This window comes from Mobula hypostoma, chromosome 15 (assembly GCF_963921235.1).
Source record: "Mobula hypostoma chromosome 15, sMobHyp1.1, whole genome shotgun sequence".
Lineage (NCBI taxonomy): Eukaryota > Metazoa > Chordata > Chondrichthyes > Myliobatiformes > Myliobatidae > Mobula > Mobula hypostoma.
The window spans coordinates 37,099,162-37,115,185 of NC_086111.1; the positions used below are offsets into that span (position 1 = coordinate 37,099,162).

Below are 16,024 nucleotides of genomic sequence, written 5' to 3' on the forward strand. Positions count from 1 at the left end.
CCATGTTGAGCCCACATTAGTTCTCCAAGCATTTTATCAGTTGCTTATTTTTCTTGTATTTTTGTTGACTCAGAGCTGATTGTTCTGCTATAGTATACAGTGGTCAATTAATCTATAACACATCTTTGGGGTGAAAGTGGAATCGGAAGACCCTGAGACCTATATGGCTGTCGGAAGATTCTCAAGCTTAATACAACAGCACTAGAGGTCAGAGCTGAAACTGTTGATTAAAAAATACACAGTGGACAATACAAAAAATACAAAATATCTAAAATCAATTTGTGGGGAAACTGCCTGCAGACATTTCTGAAAGTCAGTTTTATATCTTCATTTTCTTTATGTCTCCAAATTTTGATACAGCAATTGTTTTTCACAGGATTTTTAAAAAATATATGGCACAGAAAATGGTCATTCAGTCCATCATGTCTCACGTCATGGGTTCAGTGGCCTCCTCCTGTGCCCTAAAAACCAAATGATTCTTGGGAAAGAATTATTTAGTCCAGTTTCCAGACCTTAGTCCTAGCTTAGTGTGAAAATGTATCAATTCCCCATCTGGGTGATGAATGCTCTGCCTAATTCACCTCTCTCAGGCCTAAAATTTTTCAACTCCAAACAACAATTTCATAAATCTCCTCTCCACTCTCACTGTAACTACTAGTATTCCAGTAGTGTGGTGTGCAGAGCTGCAGTAAGTACTACAGTTGTGTGTACAATTCTTGCTTGACTTCAATGTTCTTGTGTTCTATGCCTCAGCCAATGAACAAAAGTAGCCTATTAGCCTTTTGACCATCTTATCTCTCTGTCGTGTTACACTGAGGATCTGTGAACAAGTGTTCAAAAATCTTTCAGCTTCTCTGCACCCAGTTATTGTGCATTCCCTTGCCTTGTTTACCTGTAAATTTCTCCGGGTTGAAATCTGGCAAATGGAAAATACTTGTAGCGGTATATCATGTTTTGTGACAGGAAATATTTTCACTAATATTCTTTCTTCATGGTAAGTAAGAGAAAAGTTCAAAATAAATTTACTGTCAATGTCAATATACGTCACTGAATACAACCGCGAGTTTTATTTTCTTGTGGGCATTCACAGTAAATACAAAGAAAAACAATAGAATGACCACGACTAACAAGATGGACAAACAACCAATGTGCAAAGGACAACAAATTGTGGAAGTACAAAAAGTAATAATAATAAATAAGTAATAAATATCCAGAACATGAAATGAAGAGACCTTGAAAGTAAGCCAATAGGTTGCTACATCTCCTTCCTGATGACAGAAGCGAGAAGCGAGCATGGCCTGGATGGCAGGAGTCCTTGATGATGGATTTGCTTTTCTGTAACAACATACTATGTAGATGTGCTCAGTGGTGGGGAGGCTTTACCCGTGATGGACTGGGCTGTATTCCACTACTTTTTGTAGACTTTTCCATTCCAAGGCATTGATGCTTCCATACCAGTCTGTGATGCAGCCAGTCAATAAACTCCACCAAACGTCTAAGTTTATCGAAGTTTTAGATGACATGGCAAATCTTCACAAACTTCTCAGGAAGAAGAGGCACTGCTGTGCTTTCTTTATAATGGCACTTGCGTGCTGGGCCCAGGACAGATCTGTGAAATGATAACATCATCAAGGAATTTAAAGTTACTGACCCTCTCCACCTCTGATTCCCCCGATGAAAACTGGCTCATGGACCTCTGCTTTCTGCTTCCTGTAGTCAATAATCAGCTCCTTGGTGTATTTATTTATTTATTTATAATTCTTTGGGGAATGTGTTGCAACATATATTAGATATTCTCAGCAAAAAATGGCTTTGAACTCCAAACAGCAAAGTCGTTCATTGAAAATACATCCTTAAGTATAAAATGTGTAATAAATAAATAAATATCAATTTTGAGAAGCATCAGAGCTCAGAGCTCTGCATATTAGCCTAGAAATTGGATCTGTTTGCGTAATATGCATGCAACAGTTATTTTGCACATTAGATCAGGCAAGCAATTATTTCTGGCTCGAGCAAAAATCATTGGGGAAGTTAGTTCAGGAAGTTTCTCCGCATGATTCCACTTGATGCTTCTGATAATCTCTTGCCAGTCACACAGCCAATTGTGGTTGTGCAGCCACAGTCAGATAAAATTTGGATCTTTTGGGAGAAACCTGCTACACGTTATTAAACCACAAAATAGTCAGGAGCACATGGTGCAGGTTCAAGAATGAGAGGTCACATTGATGTCCTGGATAGAGCATCAGCCTTCCTCACATATCGAAGGCCAGATAATTCACTAGAGCTTTCTTTGTGGATTGCAGCCGTGTTTGTTACAATTACAATTACCAACAGGCTATGGGACAGCTTCCTTCTACAAGCCATTAGATTTTTAAATTCGCATGTCTGTACATTGCAACAGAGTCAAAACGCAAGGATTTTTACTCCCTCACGTTGTGGGATGGATGTAAGATTTAAATAAATTCTAATTCTAATACTTATGACCCGTATGCTGAGGCCTTGATCATCCTAAAACTTGGGGCCACATTGGTTTAGGAATCAATCTGAATGATTCATCGTATGGGAGTGGCCATCCCTTCCCCCAGAGCTTCCCTACCCCTACCACAGCGTTCTTTCTTGCTATACCTTGGCTGGCATGGGAAGCGCAATGATGAGGTAGTTGTTAACTCTATGAGGTGTTCACAAAAACTGTAGAAGTCCTGAGTTAGTGCATTCTTTCCATGATAGACACCAGAGCTAAACTTTCATTGTGTTTATGAGCAATTTAGCTCCTCTTTTTCAGGATGGTGCAAGGTGGTCTTACTTACCATGCTCACTTCACCAAAAGAGGATGAATTCCAATGACTTTTGTTTATAGGTTGGGAACTACAGGATAACTATCTCTGAATTTCTAACCTGAACTTAGTAATGGAGCATTATCTTGGACTTTGCGCAACCTTGGATTTGTCTTCAATTTTCTTTTTATCACTTTAAAGTCTTGTATTATTTATATTCTGAGTTTTTGTACCCAAGCATACGTGATGCTGCTGTATGCAAGTCTTTGTGGTATCTGTATGTGACCATACTAGTGCGTCTTACAATAAACTCAACAGAAAAGGCTGTATAATTACCTAAGTGTGATTTATTCTCTGGCAAAAAAAATTGAACCAAAATAATGATCCTACAGATCTGTGAGTAAACATACTTGGTAGCCTGTATCAGTTGATAGAGTCAGACAGAATTGAAAGTGTAAACACAGCTGGCTCAAGGGGCAAAATGGGAAGATGTTAAGTGATGCGGCAGGCTCAAGTATCTTGCGGGGTTTAGGTAACCATGCCTTTGTGATGAAAGGGATAAAAAGCACAGAGGGACTTCGGACAATTGAGTGGAATTGATGAACTTGTAGTTAACAACATAGTACTTGTATATATCTGTAAAATCTAAACTGCTTGAGTTAAGCATGTGGTCTGGCGCGATGGATTGCTGGCTCATACAAACCATGAACTGCACACTTTATTTCTCACTCTGTGTCGACTTGGCAAATCTCAGCTAGGGGGAGAGAAGAGGGTAGGGGTTGATGTGATTTTCTCATTTAGCCAGTGTAGTACAGGACTCCGTAAGAAAAATGAGCAAAGGCTTCTTTACTGTAACTCTGTCCTTTTATCCTTGTTGGGAAGTGTCTGCTTGTGGATATTGGATGAGCAAAATGTCAAACTGAGCTCTGATGCTTCTCAGAGTCGGTATTCATTTATTACACGTTTTATACTTAAGGATATATTTTCAATGAAGGACTTCGCTGTTTGGAGTTCAAAGCAATTTTTTGCTGAGAAATTTCTAATGACTAAACAAAGCAGTTGGCAGCACCTGTCTAAAAATATCAAAACAAAAGAGATAAAGCGGCAATGTATAACTTAATACATTTGATACTTTAAAAAATTCTTAGTCTGTGCTACTCATTACCTAGTAGTGATCTCAAAATAGAATGCTAAAGCTTCGTATATTCCCCTTTTAAAATTAGAGACAGGGTTGAGAGGTCCATTCAAATGGATTCTGAGGTGCCATTTCAGAACAAGAACTAGATGAACTATTTCAATCGATTTATTTCCGCTGCATTTAAATGTAACTCCTTAGCCATATGGCCACCTAATGTTTAGAAGAGATGTGGCCGCTAATCTCGTAGCATTTGTATTCGTATTTTTTCCTTCAAAATTTTCTTTCTATTTGTTCCCCCCAGTTTCCATTCCATAGGCGTCAGACTTCCTACCAGTTTCAAATCTGCCTTTTGCCTCCTGTTATCTTGCTGTGTTTTATTTCGATACTGTTACCAGGCCGGCTGTTTAGCTGCTATCAGACACACTGCAGTGTTGCTCTGCAATGAGTAATGAACAAGGGCAGTGCAAATAATTAATTATAAACTGCTTCACGTTACTGATTATAGCTTGTTTGATCCAACGTGACTGAGCGAGCTTCAGACTGTGGCAACACTGCAGGTGTGTCATACAGCTGTCTGGGCTATTTCCGATTTTTAGTTAATCCACTCTTATGTTTAGTTGGGAATCCTTTAACTGATACTCCTCACAGCCACCATTTGCCCCAGGAATAATTTACTGCACCATGCTTTATTTAATATAGTAGTGAGGTTTACTTGAGATCTAAATTCTGTACTGTGACAGTTAGTAAACCTTTAAGACAGATTGATGCTTTAACTGCTATAAAATAGTAACATTTCTATCACATATAGTCTTAATTCTTAATTATTATCATTCAATTATCTCACTTGACTGATAATGCAGAATGAATGAAAAACCAAAGGTCAATGCAATGAATACTTCTCCATTGATAGTGTATTCAGAAGGCAGAAGCTTTATTTATTTGAGAGAGAAAATAACTTGGAAGCTGAATTTGCGTTTTATAGATAAATATTTTAGAGATGTTTTCCTTCATTGACATGACCAACATTGTTGGAATTGTACACAATTTATTTTCTTACCTCTGTGATGTTCCAATATGCTAGTCAATGGGCTGTTCTGCATGTTTCGTGCAATACTCTTGTGCTGCATTAAAGCTGCTGAAATGTGATGGTGCTGTGGAGCCGAAACTATTTCATACTGATGCAGGGTGATTAAACAATCCCATCTTTTGCACGACAATCCAGCATTCAGGTCGTAAACTGTGTGATCTGACTTCATTTGAAATTTGTCTCATAGTTTATGATCCAAGTGACTGTTACACATCACAATAAAGCACAACTTGATTTTGCCAAATGACTTTGTTTCTGAAATAAATAATTAAGAATCTGCACTAATGTGTAAATAGCAATCTTACAGCATTTAAAATGCAATGTAAATCGGTTTGCATGGAGCATCTGTTTATGCTGGAACCCAGTTAATGAGCTAGCCACGTTTGCTTTCTTTAGCCTGAATTAACCATGTCAGAGGTGACTGGGAACATTGCTGGAGCTGGAAGTGAAGCCGGGTGTGTGGATGCTTCTGGGGCTAGGAGTATGAGAGGAATGTGGTGAGGAGCTTGGAGCGGGGCTGGATATGGTGGAAATGGGGTCAAGTGTACGGATGGAGCGCAACTGGCATGGAGAAAATGAGGAAGTGTGCAGCCAAAAGGTGGCCAGGAATGGGGCTGGGATTAGGAGCGGGAGATCTGAGCTCAGTTGGGAAAAGACCAGGTAAAAGGCTGGGAGCCTGGGCTAGTGTGGTGACCATGGCTGGAACCTAGGAATTGGAGACATCCAAGAATGTATTTATAATGCCCTGCAAGACAGGGAAATGGCAGTGCTGAATGGAGGGGCGTTTGAGAGGGCGGGAGGAGTCAGAGGGTTTTGAGCAGCGGTCCCCAACCTCCAGGCCGTGGACCAATACATTGCTGCGAAGAATGCAGCGGTACAGCGGTAAGGCTGATTTATACTTGTGCATCAAATGTACGCCGTAGGTACAGTGTAGCCACGCTGCGTGTCACGGTGATGCAGACCACCACAACTGTGATTGGTCCACCTGGTAGCATCGCATTTCCTCCTACGCTGCAATATCTTCCCACTGGGCGACTGAGGGGCAGGGAAGGAACTCTGGCTGCAATACTTTCCAGAAAGCTTTACAGACCTCCGAAATTATGGAGGACCTTGTACTTGACGCCAGTTTGTAGCTAGCTGCTACAGCCTGTTGACTTCCACCTGAAGCCAAAACTCGAATTGTGATTGCCAGTCTCTGAGTATACTGTGGGTACACTGATGCGAAATAAATGGTTGGAGACGATGAACCAAATCGTCAAATCTACCTGCCGACATCCGAAAATATTTGAAATGCATTTCCTCGTCCATGCCTCTCAGTGGCCGGAGAAGCACAGAAAATTCACCCTCCTTCAGTTTCAGTCGCCATTGTTTGAAGTTTGAGTTTCTTCGTGTTGAGTTTCCACATGAGGAAACTCAACACAGTGGCATAGAAACCCCACCGCCAGCTAGAGTTTTGGCAGTGAATTGCAGAGCAACGCAGGCACACCAACGCACAAGTATAAATGTTCACAACGGCGCAGCCCACTTGTGTAGGCTACGGTGCAAGCTAGCACACACAAGTATAAATCAGCCTGTAGTCGGAATGCACCCAGCACATCTTTAAGAGAAAAGCCGAAATAAACAAGCTAATTAATTAGGCGCTGCCCGGCATGTAAATGTCGGCCCAGATCAGAGGCGACGCAATCGGCAATCACCTCTGATTTGGGCCGACATTTACGTGCCGGGCGGCACCTAATTAATTAGCTTGTTTATTTCGGCTTTTTTCTTAAAAATGTGCTGGGTGTGTTCCGACTACCACTGCACCGCTGCATTCTCCACAGCAACGTATCGGTCCGCGGCCCGGAGGTTGGGGACAACTGGTTTTGAGGAAGTCAAAGAGTTCACAGGAGGATACTGAAAGTGAAAGAGTTTAGAAATGGAGGTTGAAAAGATGGATGAAAGAGGTGAAGTTAGGAGAGAGTATGTAGTTATTTTCACAATTGCACTATTCATGTAGAAGAATTGAAATACTTCTATCAAATTGAGAGCCTTGAGTATTATATAATGCTACAGGAAGGCAATAAACAGTTTCTAACTCTTGCACCAGCATAAGAAAGAAGTAGTTTGATTTTTGAAGCCCTGACAGCAGATTTTTTTTTCCCAGAATGAAAGTGCCAGCATTTATGGCAAAGTGTTTTGAATGACCCTTGTACTAAATTGTGGTTTGCCTTTTGCTAATAATCGAAAGGTCACCTTTAAAGCAGGAGAGGTCATTGAAAGCGGTCAGTGACAGACGTTGCACTGTAAACCAATGCCCTTGGCAGCAAAGATTAAACAAAGATCACTCAAACCAGACTTGTTTGTAGTGTTTGATTGAGGATGAGGACATTGGTGAAAGGGAATTCTACATTATTTTTCTCTATACAATGAGATAACTGGGTCTGTGCTACCAGTCCTACTTGTAGAGGAATATTCAAGAGTGGAATGACACACAAAGCAACCTTGCCACTTGCCAAACAAGAATTGCCACTCTGTAGAAGAGACATATTCTTTTGATGAATGTGAAAATGCAAAACCAGTAATCTCCTGGCTGATGTCTGTTTGAAATGCAAATACTAATATCTAAAACGTGGTGCAATGTTTTTCAGATGATAGACAGCAATGTGATGAAAAACTCAGATCTAGCAAAGACAATTAAACTCATATTGTATCTGCCTTGACAGCACAGGCACCCTGGAATAAGTATTTTCAACAATGAACATATCTGGTCATCTGAAAAGTGTTCTACAATAAAATAAATCCTAATGTGTGGTGAGTACGTTTTATTCTTGACTGCATGGGCCTCGATGGCAAGCTGTGGAATGACAAAGTACCTTTATGAATAATCGCTTCAAAGAAATTTGCAATCCATTGGAAGCATTGCACTATAACTAGTACAGCAGGGGTGGCCAACCTTTTACATTCCATGCGTCAAATTTTTCACGCACGAGTTCAGATGTGATTTTTTTCATGCACGAGTTCTATATTAACATATTTTTACAAGAATTGTGGGGGTACAAGAGTTGTATGGCGCATTTGAACTCGTGTGTGAAAAAATTGACATGTGGAATGTAAAAGGTTGGCCACCCCTGCAGTACAGCATTAGGTGAGCCCTTTGAAAGAAGAATAATGCTTAATTGTTAATATTGTTACGTTTTGTTCTAATGATTTTGCTTATCAGTGTTGTAATAAATACCAGTTTCTCTTTTCAGCCTTTTTGTAGGGGACTGAATTTTGAGCACCACTTCCCTGGATGTGGCTGAGGATGTGCAGAAAATTGGATGTTCATTTGGGATATTCCTTTTCAAGAACTCATGTCCTGTTTGAAGAGAATGAGAACTTGGCTATGCCTCACAAATGGTAAAAGTGGAACACAAATCAGATGCCAGGGGGATCTTTGCTCACCTTGACTAGATTTCCTGCCCCATTACCACCTTCTTACCATTGATCTCCTGACATTGTGGACTTCATGGTACACCTTATTCCAATGATAATAAAGAATTGAATAGATTGATTGCTTCCTAGGTGGTTGCTTTTAGCTGTCAGACATACATCCATAATATTCCAATTACTACAATAATGGCAAAAGTGTAGCAATGATTTTAAATTTAGACATTTATTAGATTTTTTGTAGAGTGCTATGCAATTAAAAGTTGGTTTAACACAAGTTAAATCATGTTTGAAAACATGTCCAGATCAGTCATGCTAATTATAAAATTCAGCCCCAATGCTGCCTGTCATTTTTTAAGCTTCACCCCAATATGATATCAATGGTGTGGCCACTGTTGTGACTGTGATCAAAGTCACCAGAAAGACACTGGAGCTGGTGATATACAAGTCTTTATCTATCACAGCAAACAGGCATTCTTCTAGAGAGACTCAAAACTCAAAACTACATCATGCTTTTTATGCCCTTAAGATCAATGTAGTAATTCAATACCGATTTTACGGTCACAATGACATCCTTTACTTCAATACTTTGGGATGACAGTGTTTACTTTGAATTGCATTATTTACAGTGGGAGACACTTCTGAATGTTAAAATACCTTTATTTACCGAGACAAACTAATTATGAAGTTCCCTGAACTTATTTTACCATGGTGCAAATTACTTAAACCCATAGTTGCATGGATTAATGCAGGACAAGCCCATTGTCTTAACGTTTGGCTAATACGTATGCAAACACCACAGGATCAACATTTTGCAAACCATATCCTTTAGTCTGTGGGCCAGCCTGTGCTTTTAACTTCAATTCACTGCTTGCAATTTACAATAAGAACTGAAGACTGGTTCTTGCTTGAATTAATATCTATAATATTCACAAAACTCCAGAATGCTCGCCAACAGTCACGTGAAATGAAGTCATTCCTACTGACACAACCGATTGACAGATGGCGCAATAGCCACAGCTCTACACACCGTCCTTACACATCTGGAGAAGAAGGATGCTTATGTGAGAATGCTGTTCTTGGACTACAGCTCAGCATTCAACACCATAATTCTCTCCAGGCTTGACAAGAAGCTCATAGACCTCGGCCTTCACCTGGCCCTGTGTAGCTGGATCCTGGACATCCTGTCAGATTGCTGGCAGGTGGTAAGAGTGGGCTCCCTCACCTCTGCCCTTCTGCCCCTCAACACAGATGCCCCTCAGGACTGTGTACTAAGCTCCCTCCTTTACTGTCTGTATGCCCATGACTGTATTACCAACAATAGCTCCAATCTGCTAATTAAATTCGCTGATGACACTAGACTGGTTGACCTAATCTCAAGTAATAATGAAGCAGCCTACAGAGAAGAAATTATCACCCTGACACAGTGGTGTCAAGTGTGAAGGGATCCAGGAGTGCCCCTATTAACTGTTTGAAGTGAGACAGAGAGAGACACTTATCATTGATGGTTTGTTTGGAAAGGAGAGAGAGACAGAGTTATTTACCACCGATGAGTTGCTTTTGAAAAGAGAGACAGAGAGATGAAGATTAACGGTTGGACTGTCACTTTAAGGCATTGGAAGTAACTTTGTATTTTTACTGAGTTTGGAGTTGGAGACAGCACCGAGCAGCTCGAAAGTTGCTATGGTGACTGAAAGCGGTATTATTTAATTGATGTTGTGATCTTCAGCAGGTTGTTGATATTTCTTCAAGGACTTGTTGCCTGCTTGTGCATTTCCTTTACAGACAAAGGAAGGAGGGACTCTTTGAATGACAGGTGATGCTCAGCCTGGTGAAATAAATGGGAGGACAGATGATACAGACCTCAGACACATGATCTGGACACTGAATGAGCATTGTTGTGCCCGCAGAGAAAGTGGGTTTTGGAGGATCGATCAGGCGGATCGATCCAAATTGCTATTCCAGTGGTGAAGAAGGGGTTGACTGGTGGGGAGTTGTCTATGTGTCCACCCTTGCCGGGGTGATAGCTCCACCACAGAAAACCGGTCCCCCTGGTTAAAGTCACAGTCGGTGACTTGTAAAGGATTTCGGAGGATGACAAGAAAATCGACGGCATCAGCTCACCTAAAAACTCAACTCACTGTCTTTCTCCATCACTACTCAACTAAATACCACGAACTGAACTGAACTTTACTCAACATCGTAAGACTGTATCTTTTTACCCCTAGACTTAAAGAAGCTTGGTTTTCATACATATATATATATATTCCACACTTACTTTTATATATAATCATTGCTAACCTGTTTGATTTATCTATATTTATATTACTGTATTGCGTAGTTACTAATAAATATTTGTAGTTTATAGCAATACTGGACTCCAAAGTATTTTCTATTTCTGCTGGTTTCTTTATCCCCGTCACAGAGTGACACAAGAAAACAACCTCTCCCTCAACGTCGCAAAAACAAGGGAGCTGGTTATGGGCTACAGGAGGAATGGAGACAGGCGAACCCCTACAGACATCAATGGGTCTGGGGTTGAGAGGGTGAACAGCTTTAAGTTCCTTGGCATAAACATCACTGAGGATCTCCCGTGGTCTGTACATACCGGCTATGTGGTGAAAAAGGCACAAGAACGCCTCTTTCACCTCAGATGGTTGAAAAAGTTTGGTATGTCCCCCCGCCCAACTCTAAGAACTTTCTACAGGGGGCACGAATGAGAGCATCCTGACTGGCTGCATCACTGCCTGGTATGGGAACTGTACTTCCCTCAATCGCAGGACTCTGCAGAGAGTGGTGCGGGCAACCCAGCACATCTGTAGATGTGAACTTCCTACTATTCAGGACATTTACAAAAACAGGTGTGGTAAAAAGGACCCGAAGGATGACCTGAGTCACCCCAACCACAAACTGTTCCAGTTGCTAACATCCAGGAAATGGTACCACAGAATAAAAGCCAGGACCAACAGGCTCCGGGACAGCTTCTTCCACCAGCCCATCAGACTGATTAATTCATGCTGCTGCAACTGTATTTCTATGTTATATTGACTATCCTGTTGCACATAATATTTATTATAAATTACTATAATTGCACATAGCACATTTGAATGGAGACGCAATGTAAAGATTTTTACTCCTCATGTATATGAAGGATGTAAGTAATGAAGTCAATTCAATTCAATTCATTCCCAGAATAAAGAAGGGTCCAGACCCGAAACACAACTTTTTATTCATTTCCTTGGATGCTGCCTGACCTGTTGTGCTCCTCCAGCATTTTGTCTGTGTTGTTTTGGATTTCCAGCTTCTGCAGAATTTCTTGTGTTAGTTGATTCCCAGAATAACGTCTTTTTAGAACATTGCTTGAACCATATTGCCCTGGTGGGGCAAGCCTGAGATTCCAAGTATTCTGGTCCTGCACTTAGATTCTTATCTGACATAGAATTGGTTGTAAGAAATTTTGGGGAATGGGTTTAATTTGTAATGAAATCTGATAATTTCATAAAGTTCTTTAGAAAGTGCAAGAAAAAGTAATCAATCTTAGTTTTTAGTACAGCAATTATTTTTGCAAATAATAAAACACAATTCAATTAATTTTAACTTTGGAGGGTGAAATGTGTTACTCACTGTACATTTCATAGTGGCAACAAAATGTAACTGTGACAGCAACAACTGAAAACAACTGTCATTCAGGCAAGTAAGGAATCATGCACAATTTACGAACATTATTATCTCTGTATTCATGTCATGAAACCATTGGAAGGTGTTGAACTGGTTTAGAACATTATAACCCTGTCACAGACTGCCTGGTGGATTTAGATGTGGCACCAGTTGAAAGAGGCTCAACAGATACTGCATATAATGCATTCATGAAGACGTTACAGAAAGGAGACCTTTGATCAAGATTTGCTGGTATTAGCCCATAAATACAGAGCATAGGGATAATCTTGCTATTCAGAAACATTATTTAAACAATGCTCTATGGCTTTTTTTCTTTGGAGCACATCAAATATTGTTGCTTCTACCTTTTCCGAGCACTCTGACTAATGTCCCCTTAAGTGTGTTTCTCTCAGATTCTTTATACCTTTTGAGGCAAACAAAATGGCGCAGGTCTTATACAAAGGAAGAGGAAAATGATGTTCCCGACAGATGTCAGCATCTTATCCTCATCAGAGCATGAACTCGTTAATAGCAAGGTGACAATGCCAGGAGATGAAACAACAAAATGGAGGGTCACCTAGGAGGACGAGACCCAATAGCCAGCCGTGTTCAGCTGAAGGAATTGCTAGCATATCGCAGTCTAATTCTGGGAGACACTGCATAAATCCAGGCTCTGAACACACCAAAATAATGGGAATATAGACTGATCTCACAGCAGTAATACTACCTGCTCTAAAACACGGGAACCCACTCCCTATGGGAGATGATTCCTTCTACTTGATCTACTCAAAACTAATCAATAAGCTTCAGGACCTTAGCTTCAATACATCCTTGTGGAATTGGATCCTCGATTTCCATACTTGCAGACCCCAGGAAATTTGGATAGGCAATAACATCTCCTCCACAGTCTCCACCAGCACAGGTTCACCGCGAGGCTCTGTGCTTAACCCCCTGCTTTACACTTATGACTGTGTGTCTAAGTACAGCTCTAATGACATATTCAAGATTGCTAATGACATGTGCACTGTTAAAAACAACTTGGAATATCTTGCGAAGGCCAAGGCAGATGTAACTTTTCTGCAAGAGTCTGAGCTTTTGCATGAGTCAGAGGTGATCGCGATGGTGGTCCCATAGTTTGTGTGTGTGGTTGGGAAGCAGAGGTTGTTGTGCTTCTGGCCTGGGTATCCTGCTGAGGGTGATTTCAACAGCATCATCAATGTGCCTGGACAACGTGGCAGTGCTGACTGCAGACTGGACAATACCCTCAGACTCCTGATTGGAACGGTTAAAGATGCAAAGTTGTGCAATTCTATCAGCACCCCTGCTGGTGGGGTACATCCATAAACCACCTTGGAGCCTAGGCAAAGCAAAGAGGTAAGTTACTCCCATATCTCCTTTTTCCTCTAACTTAAGAATAGTGGGTATGACTGCCAGGCCAATTTTCTGCTCTGGGTGTTGGATGTGGGATATCCAGGAGACTTCCAGCCACCCTGATGGCCACATCTGCGTTAGGCGCATCGAGCTGCAGCTCCTTAGAGACTGAGTTAGGGGACTGGAGCTGCAGCGCGAAGACCTCCAGCTTGTTAGGAAAAGTGGGGAGATGATCGATAGGAGTTACAGCCAGGTAGTCTCACAGGGGGCATAAGAGACAGATAAGTGGTTGACTGTCAAGAGAGGAAAGGGAGAGCATCAGGTAGTGGAGAGCATCCCTGTGGCCATCTCCCTTAACAATAAGTACTCCATTTTGAGCATTGTTGCGGGGGGGGGGGTGTGGGAATGACCTACCTGGGGAAGCAACATTGCCTGTGCCTCTGGCACAGAGTCTGGCCCAGTGGCTCAGAAGGGTAGGGAACAGAAGAGGATGGCAGCAGTAATAGGGTCCCTAGTTAGGGGGACAGATAGACTATTTTGCATGCGTGAAAAAGAAATACAGATGGTTGTTTGCCTCCCAGGTGCCAGGGTTCGTGATGTTTCTGAACGTGTCCACGACATCCTGAAATAGGTGGGTGAGCAGCCAGAGATTGTGGTACATATTGGTACTAACAACATGGGCAGAAAAAGGGAGGAGGTCCTGAAAGAATACAGGTAGTTAGGAAGGAAGCTGTGAAGCAGGGCATCAAGGATAGTAATCTCGAGATTGCTGCCTGTGCCACACGGCATTGAGTATAGGAATAGAATGAGGGGGTGGGCAAATGCGTGGCTGAGGGATTGGAGCCGAGGCAGGGATTCAGATTTCTGGATCACTGGGACCTCTTCTGGGGCAGGTGTGACCTGTACAAAATGAACGGGTTGTGCTTGAATCGAGGGGACCAATATCCTGGTGGGGAGGTTTGCTAATGCTATTGCAGAGGGTTTAAACTAGATTTGCAGGGGGCTGGAACAGAAGTGCAGAGACAGAGGATGGGGCAGTTGCCGCACAAGTAATGACAGCTTGCATGGAGTTTGTGAGGAAGGATAGGCAGATGTTAGAGCAAAGATGCACTCAGCCTGATGGTTTGAGATGTGCCTACTTTAATGCAAGGAGAATCATAAACAAGGTGGATGAACTTAGAGCGTGGATCAATACGTCGAACTATGATGTTGCGGCCATTACAGAGACTTGGATGTCTCGGGCAGGAATGGCTGCTGAGTCTGCCAGGCTTTAGATGTTCCAAAGAGGACAGGGAGGGAGGCAAAAGAGGTGGGGACATGGCATTGCTAATCAGGGATAGTGTGATGGCTGTAAAAAAGGAGGAAGTCATGGAAGGATTACCTATTACGTCAGTGTGGGTGGAAGTCAGAAACAGGGAGAGGGCAGTAACACTGGGTGTTTTTTATAGATCACCCAATAGTAACAGGGACATCGAGAAGCAAATAGGGAGGCAGATTCTGGAATGACGCAATAATAATAGGGTTGTTGTGATGGGAGATTTTAGTTTTCCTAATATTGACTGGCGTCTCCTTAGACCAAGGGGTTTAGATGGGAAGGAGTTTGTTAGGTGTGTTCAGGAAGGCTTTCTGATGGAATATGTATATTAGTCAACTAGAGGAGAGGCTGTACTTGATCCGGTATCGGGAAATGAACCTGGTCAGGTGTCAGATCTCTCAGTGGGAGAGCATTTTGGAGGTAGTGATCACAACTCTACCATAATGCTGGAGAGGGATACAAGCAGACAATTTGGAAAACATTTAACTGGGGTAGGGGGAAATATGATGTTATTAGGCAGGAACTTGGGAGCAGATGTTATCAAGGAAATGCATGGCAGAAATGTGGCACATGTTCACGGAACATTTGCATGGCATTTTGCATAGGTATGTTCTATTGAGGCAGGGAAAAGATGGTAGGATAAAAGATCTATGGTATAAAAAGGACGTGGAAATCTAGTTAAGAAGAAAAGAAAAGCTTACGAAAGATTCAAGAATCTTGGTATTGATAACACAATATACTAGAAACTTACAAGGGTGCCAGGAAGGAGCTGAAATTAGGAGAGCTAGAAGGGGCCATGCGAAGGCCTTGGCGGGCAGGATTAAGGAAAGCCCCAAGGCATTCTACAGGTATGTGAAGAGCAAGAGGATGAGCCATGTCAGAAACGATAGTGGAAACATGTGCATGGAGCCGGAGGAGGTAGCTGTGGTACGTAATGAATGCTTCAGTATTCACCACGGAAAAGGACCTTGGCAATTGTGGAGATGACTTACAGCAGAGTGAAACACTTGAGCATATAGACATTAAGAAAGAGGATGTGCTTGATCTTTTGAAAAGCATTAATTTAGGTAAATTGCCGGGACCAGACGAGAGATACCCCAGTGTACTGAGGGAAGTGAGGGAGGAGATTGCTGAGCCTCCTGTGATGATCTTTGCATCATCAATAGGGATGGGAGATGCACTGGAGGAATAGAGAGTTGCAAATGTTGTTCCTTTCTTCAAGAAAGTGAGTAGAGATAACCCAGGACATTAAAGACCAGTGGTCTTACTTCAAC

General features: G+C 41.8%; 1 long non-coding RNA gene across 1 annotated transcript in view; it reads left to right on the forward strand.

Moving 5' to 3' along the window:
- The window catches only part of LOC134357078 (uncharacterized), a 60,201-nt gene extending 51,528 nt beyond the window's left edge, over positions 1 to 8,673 (forward strand). Inside the window, exons 2-3 of the long non-coding RNA XR_010020493.1 lie at positions 7,702 to 7,789; positions 8,230 to 8,673. This is a non-coding gene — a long non-coding RNA (uncharacterized LOC134357078). The remainder of the gene's footprint in view (positions 1 to 7,701; positions 7,790 to 8,229) is intronic.
- Positions 8,674 to 16,024: the final 7,351 nt, after the last annotated feature.